The sequence below is a fragment of the Chroicocephalus ridibundus genome, chromosome 22 (assembly GCF_963924245.1).
Source record: "Chroicocephalus ridibundus chromosome 22, bChrRid1.1, whole genome shotgun sequence".
NCBI classification, from domain to species: domain Eukaryota; kingdom Metazoa; phylum Chordata; class Aves; order Charadriiformes; family Laridae; genus Chroicocephalus; species Chroicocephalus ridibundus.
Window position 1 is genome coordinate 2,855,429 of NC_086305.1, and position 8,159 is coordinate 2,863,587.

The window sequence follows — 8,159 nt, forward strand, 5'->3', positions numbered from 1 at the left end:
CACAAAGACGGCGGCAGCAGCGGGCATTGTCCGGGCTGCATCGCATTACCCAGGGCTCCCGGAGAAATCACTTGTATTTCACGCTCCATTGAGCAGCTGCCTGTATATATTTTCTGTGTTGCACTTTTAGCATGACAAAAGGAGAGGGCCTGTGAACTCCTTGCTCTTCAGACCTCTCCGACACGTCCCCCGAGCGGAGCCCCCCTCGGTTAGCATAACAAACTGCCACGCTCCCTCCGACGTGCTCCGGCTCCCTCCCAGCCCCTTCCCCAGGGGAATTTAATGTATAGCTCAATATTTGGGCGTCTGGGTGGCTGGCGGTGGCGGGCGAGCGCGTGCTGGGGGGTTTCGGAGGCAGGGGCTTCGGCGGCGACGTCCTTCTGGTGCATCCGCAGGAGAGCCAGCCCAGCCCCACATCACCCGCTGTGTTTAACTGGCCACCAGAAGCACCGGTGGGAACCCCCAGCCCTCCCTGGGGAGGGGACTGAGCCCCGGCAGCCACGGCTGGACCCAGCACCGGCTCCGCGGCTCCGGCACCCTGATGCCGAGTGAGCAACCGGAGTCACCATCCTCTGCGGTGACGCTGTGCATCGTCCCCTGCCTGCTCCTGTGGCTGCGGGTCTCCAGGCTCTGATTTTGCCTTGAAATTTGACTTAAAGGCAGAAAAGTGGGGGCTGAAGGGCTGGAGTGAGCCTCAGGACCAGCGGCACCAGCTGGGGCTGGAGCAACCAGTCAGTGCACTGGGAGCTGCTGGTGTTGGCTGGGTGTTTGTCTCTCCCAGGTCCCCCTTTTCACAACCCGTCCCACTTGTCCCCCATCAAGGCCACCGCCGGGGAGCCCTGTGGGCCGGCAAAGTGGGGCCGGACCCAGTGGGGTGGAAATGGGAGAATGGGAAATGGGTGGGAACGGGGTGGAAATGAGGAGAGGAAGAGGGAGCGAGGGTGAGGTGGGACATGCCCGGCCCCACGCTGGCCAAGCCTGAAGCCAGGCTGCTCCTGGGACAGGACATCGTCCCTTCCAGGGCTGGGACCCCCCCGGGACACCCATTGCCTCCTGCCGCGGGGAAGGAGAGGGCTGGCGGGATCAAAGCTCGGCCCATCGGGAAGGAAACGCACCCTCGACACCGGGTCTCGCAGGGATTTTTTGTGTCCTGCAAGAAAAAGGGGCAAAATTCTGTTGAGACACCAGCGGCGCGAGGGAGACCAGGCTGCGACACGGCCGGGGGCTTTCAACACCTTTAATGAACAGGAGTTTTTTCCCTTTGGCCTCCTCGAGCTGCAGACCTCGTCCTCCCGACGCCTCGGGCTCGGTGGCAGCAGCTCTGTGTCCCTCCGGCTTCCTGGGATGTCATCTCACGGTCCAGGCACCCCGTCTGGCACCAAGGTGTGGGGGGGACCCCCCACTGGGACCCCCCGGGCACGTCTGGCTTCAGCGGTGGGGCTGCTTCTACGGGGAGGTGGGGGAAGCCCTTACCCTGGGGACGGGGAGGCGTCCGCACGGCTCCTGCCCACGCTTCAAACCCAGCCCTGGCTTTTCTCCAGCCCTTCTTGGTCACCTGGACCCCACGGCGTCCGCTCGTGTCACCTGTTAATGGGAGAAACTGGTGTCAGCCCAGTCCCAGCCCAGAGAGAACCGGGGACAAGCCCCTGCGGGGTGGCCAGGAGGTGACCGTGACACCACCGTCCCAACTACCCGCCCAAATAATTTCTGCCGTCCCTACAACCGCAGTCCCCACCCCGCCATGACCTGGGGACATATCCAATGGGGTCTGGCAGCGGGGACAGGCAGGAGTTTGGGGGCAGCGTGGGTTTAAGTGGCTGGTGACCCCCTGGGACATCTTGAAAGAAGGCAGGTGACAGCGGGAGCAGGAAAAACCATGTGGCTGCTGGTGTCTAATGGGGAGAAGAGCTCCCACCCAGGCAGGAGAGGGGTTGTGTCCTGCAAAACTCACGCAAGACCTTTAAGGTGACGCTCCCGAAGCAACGAGTGCACTGGGGGGGCCGGGGCACTGCTGTGGGGGTCACGGGGTCCCCACCTCCCGCCCCATTCCTGCAGGCAGCTCCAAAACATCCTCACCGAGAGCCGCGCTCCGTGCTAGGTCTCCAGGGAACAGCCTGACCCTCACGCAGTCCCCGGGGCCGGCGGTGGCACCTCTTCACTCACGTCCCTCTTGCTGCCGGTCGCTTGTGGGGGTTCCCAACGCCCCGACCGTGGGGGTGCAGTGGGAAAAGCCCCAGGATGAACAGTCGGCTCCCTGTGGATGAATATACACGGCGTTAGCTGCTGCCTGCAGCCGTCCCATGGCGCACGCACCCCTCCTCTAATTCCAGTCTCCCGCATTTTCCCCCTCCTCCCCACGGCTGTGTGCCCCCCCCGCCCCATCCAGCCTTTCCCATACGCAGTTTTGCGGGGCCTGAGCCCGCGTTCGCTCATTAATTGCCCAGTCGGGGCATCCCCGTGCTCTGCCTTGGCGTTCGGTGCTAAACCTGCGCTGACAAGTGCTGCACGGCATAAATCCCCGAAAACGGCCTGTTCCTCCTGCCCCTCCCCAGCCCCAAGCCCCCGCCAGGGTCCCGCCTGGGGTCCGGCTCCATCTGCGTGGGGTGGGGGATCACCCTCCTTGCCCCGAGCCCCCCCGCCCTGAGCCAGGTGATGCCCTCAGGGATGCGCATGGGGCCACGCATCAGCCCCTGGCAGCGCGTGGGTGCCCAGGCAGGGCCGGGGAAGGCACGTGCTGAGATCGCCCGATGCTTCACCATGAACATTGCGCTTGGAAAAAAAACCTTCTCCTCCATGCTTGGGCTTTTCCAGCGCCCGGCTGGGCTCTCCGGCTGGGACGCCGCGATGCCACCGGGGTGCAGGGAGGATGCCGGCTGCCGGCGGCGTCCCCTGCAAGGCCAGGCTCGCTGCAAACCCAACCTTTCCCACCACGATCCTGCTTCAAACCCTCTTCCCGGCTCTCCCTCGCCTGCGCTGACAATTCCACATCCGTGCCCCGTCTCAAAGGACCCTTGTCTGGGGGATGCAGATGCCCCGGATTCCCCTCTCTGGGGGCGGCCGTGTTGTTTCCCCGGAGCTTGGGATTCCCAGTGGCACTTTGCTCTGCCTCCCTGGAGCCAAGGGGGTCCCCGTCTGCCCCCCACCTCCCCCATCTCGTGGGGTGAGACCACTCAAGCCAAGGATCCGTGCAGCGCCGGGCACAGGGATGGCCGGGACGAGGATCTCAGGAACTCATCCCGTGCAATGGGAACGGGAAGGGCGTGATCCCGCTGCTGCACATGGTGTGGATTTAATTAATAAACCAAGGCGTGTTTTGGGCAGGAAACCCAGTATTTCTTATTTATCAAAATGCCCCGCTAATTTCTCTTTTCCCTAACGAATCGACCAAGCCTCACAGCTTACGGGGCACAAACCCTGTTGGGATGTTCCTTCCGACCTTTGCCGAGGTGCAGCGAGAGCCACCGGCGCCTTCTCCCTGCCCCGACCCGGGGGCAAGGCACGAGTGAGCCCCGGGGGGGCCCTGGGGGAAATTTTCTGGCCCAAACCTGGATTCGTGGCTCGGCGGGGGGGGATATAACCCCCACGAGACGCGGTTGTAAGGTGGGAATTGGGGTGCCTGGGGGGGGCCGCTCTCCCTCCTCCCCCGGCTGCCCTGCCCTCGCCAGGCTGGGAACAGCTTGAGTGTCCAGGCAGGGAATTCATTTAAATAAATTTCCATAGGGATTAATTTTGCCGCTTCCCCGGCAGTGTGGCGGAGGCGAGTGTGTGTGTGTGTGTGTGTGTGTGAGTGTGTGAGTGTGTGTGTGAAAAGCTGAGCCTGTTTTCGGGGAGCTGGGGGAAGGAGGAGGAGGAGGATGGGGGGCACCTTCCTCTCCCCGCAGCCCCATCCAGCCTCACTGCCCTGCATCCCTGCTCCGGGAAAGCTTTGAGCCCATCCTCACCCGGTGGGTGCTCGGTGCCGGAGATGCTGGTGCCGGGCAGGGGGGGATCAGCCAGTGGAAATCACCCAGTGCCCCAAAATTTCAAAACTTTCCAAGCCGAGCCGCAGCGAGCCCAAAGGCGGCGTCGGGCGTCCCGAAATACCATCGGGGAGAGAGATTTGGGCTGCGCAAGCCAGCGGGAAGAAAATCCACCGGATTTGCCATGATCGAAAGCCCTTGAATGCCCCCCCGCCCCCGCCGGGTCCCAGCGCGGGGTTTGCCCTGCAGACGCCTGACCTGGCTCTTTCCGTCCCAAAATTCTGCATTTGGCTTTTTTTTTTTGGGCACAAACCCACGGCGGGGTCGGGATGAGGTGGGATGTGGAGGGGGGGGTTCTCCATCCGCACCGATTCCGCTGCCCAATGCTCCCGGAGTCATTCAGCCCAGGGGTCCCCCCCGAGCTCCGCAGCCCCGGCAGCCTCCCCCCCCCAAAACACACACACAAACAGGGATATCGGGGCTGGAAAAAAACCTCCTGGAGCCGCCGCACAGCCTGGATGCTTGGAAATGCCAGGAGCCGATTATGCCATGATGATTTTCGGCTTTTCCAGCCCTCCCCAGGACCCCCGGCGCAGGGGGGGACCCTTTCGACAAGGAGAAATTATTAATTCCACCCCCCCATTAAACGAACGCAAGAGCATCTAAATGCCAGATGCAGGTTTTTTTTCCATTCTGCTCAGGATTTGGGATTCAAAGCGCGCGACGGATTCAAATAACTGGGGTAAATAAATCAGGGCTAGCGAACACTTGGAAACAAGCAGAGCGACAGCTATTTTTGGCTGTCAAATTTGGGAGGTTTTAAGGCTCCTTCAGGCACGAACTGCTGCAAGAATTCGTTACCGCTGCAGCAAAATAAAAGCGTGGCGAGGAAGGAGAGTTTCCCTTCTCCTGCCGGGGAGACGGAGAGGGGCAAACCCAGCAACGCCAGCTCTGCCGGGGGCTTTGCACCCACAGAAATATTGATTTTGGGCTCCGGGGTGGAAAACGGGGACCCTGGGGGATTCCTGGAGGGAATGTCCCCATGGAGGGTCTGTCCCGGGAACCCGCCATCGCTCCTAAGTGGATTTTTTTTTTTTTTCCATTGAGGATGGAGAATTAAAACCCGTTTCTTTGAAAACGCCAAGCACAGCACAGAACGCCGCTGGGATTTTGGAAAAACTAAAAAAAAAAAAATAAAAAAAAAATCCCCTTACCATTTGGATTTTTTTGCAGGAATCCCAATTTTTAAGTGACTGCGGGAAGGGCAGCTCTCCCCGTGCGGTGCCAGCACCCCCCAACCCCGGCTCTAAACCACCCCCCCCACCTTCGGTTGGGGCACCCAGCGCTGCCCCGGTGTCCTGCGCCTCGTTTGCTTGAGTTCGTTAAGGCTGGGAGATGTGGGCTCGTTAGGGGAATTTCGGAAGCCCGGGCTGCCCCGCAGCTGGGCACGGCTCTGCCTTTAAACGCCGGGAGCTGCAGAGCCGGCACTTGCGGAGGATGGAGACCAGATTTTTGGGGGTCCCCTGGGTGCCACCCCAGGGTGGTGGGCAGCCCCCGTGGGTGCTGGGGGCCCGGCCCACGGGGCAGCACCCGAATATGACGAGCTGAATTCCAGTCAAAGGCAAAGCTCGGCATCAGCATGGCGGTTCCCTGCTCTTTGCCATGGAAACAAGCGTTGCTAAGGGATTGCTTAATAGGGAGTAAAATATTCTAAAAATCTAAGTTTATGTGGCAGCGGGATCGAACCCTCCCCCAGTCCTGGGGGTGGAGGGGGCTGCTGGGGGCTGCCCTGGCAGCAGCTCCCACGCGCAGCCCGAAGCTCCAGCTCTCCATCCACGCGGAGAACCCCCCGGCACGGGGAGAACTGGGCACAGGGTGGGGGCGCTGGGTGATTTGGGGGCGGGCACGGGCTCCCCGGCAGCATCGGCGCGGTCCTGGGGTTGCTCCAGAGCTGGAGATGGCAAGTCTGCCACCCTTCAAGCATAGATGTTATTAAAGACACTCACAAAAGGGTCTCCAAGGGATAAAGACCCCTCGGAGTGGGTGCAATGCCGGGCTCTTGCACGGTGCCTCAGTTTCCCCTCCTGCGTGACCGACGTGGCTGCCGCCGTCAGCGCCCGCTCCTCCCCTCCCGGCGTCCTCCGTGGGCACGCTGAGCCGGCTGTACCCGCTTAACGTTATTAATTTTATGGGCATGAGGAAAGGGGCTTGGGAGGGTCGGGGCTGGGGGGGATAATACGTGCAGGGACCACCTCTGACCTTGACCCCCGTGCCGGCTCCCCGCGGCAGCTGGGCCGTCGCGCCTCCGCCGACGGCTCAATGGGCGCTTTGTCTGCCCCCGCCGGCCCCGCGCAGCCCCGTCGCCCCCAATAATATTTATGGAGTCGGCGGTCACCTTCTCCCCCCGCTCCCTGCATCTCAATAACTGCCGGGCTGGGGAGATCCAGGGAATCGGGGGATTTATAGTCCGGAGAGCTGCTGCTCTTTAGGATGCGGAGTGGCGGATCCTGCCCCTCGGATGCATGAATCACACCCCCCGGCTTGGCTCTGGGGGCTGTTCAAAGCCCCCGAGCTTCATTTTTTTTCTTTCTTTCTTTAAAAAAAAAAACAAAACAAAAAAAAACGCCCAACCTCTTTAAAAGCAAACAGGTGGGCGAATTTTCTTGCTTTTCCCAAGTCTTGCAAAGCCGCTCGGCTCCCAAACCGGCTTTGGGGGGTGGGGGGTGGGGTTGGAAAAGGCGGTGCAAACGCGCTGCTGATTTATTTTACTGCGTTTCTGCTCACTGCCCAATTCCTCCATCAATTAAAACAATCGAAAAGCTCCTTTCCAAAGCTCCAGCAAAGAATATGTTAAGATCCTTCTGCCGGAGATGCTGCGGATGGGTGCAGCCCCGGTCCCCCCGGCTGTGGGGGGAATTGGGGTGCGCCCCGAGCCCATGGGAGACCCTGGGAATCTCCTTCAGCGTCCCAGGCTCCAAATCAGGTGATTTAAGTGAAGGTGCTTGTTCAGGAAGGGATCAATCAGGGAAACCTTAACTTTGGGGGAAGAAAGAGGAAGATCGGTGAAGGCACAGGGCACAGTGATGACCCCGGTTTGCTGGGATTCGGAAAATCCTGATAAAGGGTAATTTCTCCTTGATGGGTGATTCGGGGCAAGAAGGGACCAAGCGCGAATCCAAATTCCCGCAGAGTTATTCCAAACTCTACTGAAAACAAGGCTGAAGCAGCCGATCTCTGCGGGTGGGAAATCGGGCCAACTTGGGAGGTTTGGGTTGTTCCCAGACGCTCCAGCTGCACAGAAATCGGTCAATGGAGTCGGCTGCTACCACCGTTATTCCCACATGGATAAGGGCGAGAGCCTCTCGGCGTGGATCAGGCGCTGAGTGATGGGGAATCGCCGGGGCTCGTGTCCTTCCCTGCTCCTTGGGGGAAAAAACAGCCCAGGAAGGATCCGGCAAATCCCCCAAATGACTCGCCAGACACCCGGGGACTGCCACCACCGATGGCTCTTCCAAGAGCCGGGCTGGATCTTCGGGGACCCCAAATCCCCCACTGCGACGTGGAGTCGCTCCCACGTGCCGTCCCCAAAGGCACACGCTGCCTCGTCCTGCAGAAACTGGATTTTGGGGCTGTTCCGCTGGACTTTGGGAGGTGCCCCCGGGTAAGTGTACCAAGCCGGTCCTTTCCCAGCTTTGCCGTCATCTGATAAATCCTCCCGTTTGGAGCAAACCAGCCCCCGGCCGATGGCGGAACGGAGCAGTCCTCCAGCGCCGATGGGCATTTCTCTGCTGGTTTGGTGCTTCCTTCTGTTAATCGAGCTGGGAGGTAACGGGCAGAAAGGTGCTGGGATTCCAGGTACAGCCACAAACCTCCCTGCGTGGAAAATCCTCCTTTTGGGCTGTTTAACCCCAGAGCTGCAGGTACCGCTGTGCTTCAAGCAGCATTTTCCATCGGGGCTGGGGTGGGGGGGGGGGTGGACCGTCCTGACCCCCAAACAACGCACGGAGGGGAGGAGGAGGAGGAGGGATGCTGGGGAAGGCAGAGCCGTGATTTCCATGCGTGCTGAGCTCCTTTATAGTCGATCCATCGGGGGACCGGCGACAACCTCCGTCCCCCTGTCCCCATCGCACCGGGGCATCCTGGGCAAACACGCGCATCCCCCAGCACCCGCCTTGAGCCCGGGCAGCTTCCAGCCTGTTT

The 8,159-nt window shown here is 60.9% G+C and overlaps 1 long non-coding RNA gene across 5 annotated transcripts in view; it reads right to left on the reverse strand.

Annotated features, from left to right (window-relative positions):
- Positions 1–325: 325 nt before the first annotated feature.
- The window catches only part of LOC134526432 (uncharacterized), a 33,964-nt gene continuing 26,130 nt past the window's right edge, over positions 326–8,159 (reverse strand). For all 5 annotated transcript variants that reach the window (XR_010073976.1, XR_010073975.1, XR_010073977.1 and 2 more), the window contains 2 exons: positions 2,077–2,254; positions 326–1,584 (listed from right to left, as the gene is read on the reverse strand). This is a non-coding gene — a long non-coding RNA (uncharacterized LOC134526432). The remainder of the gene's footprint in view (positions 1,585–2,076; positions 2,255–8,159) is intronic.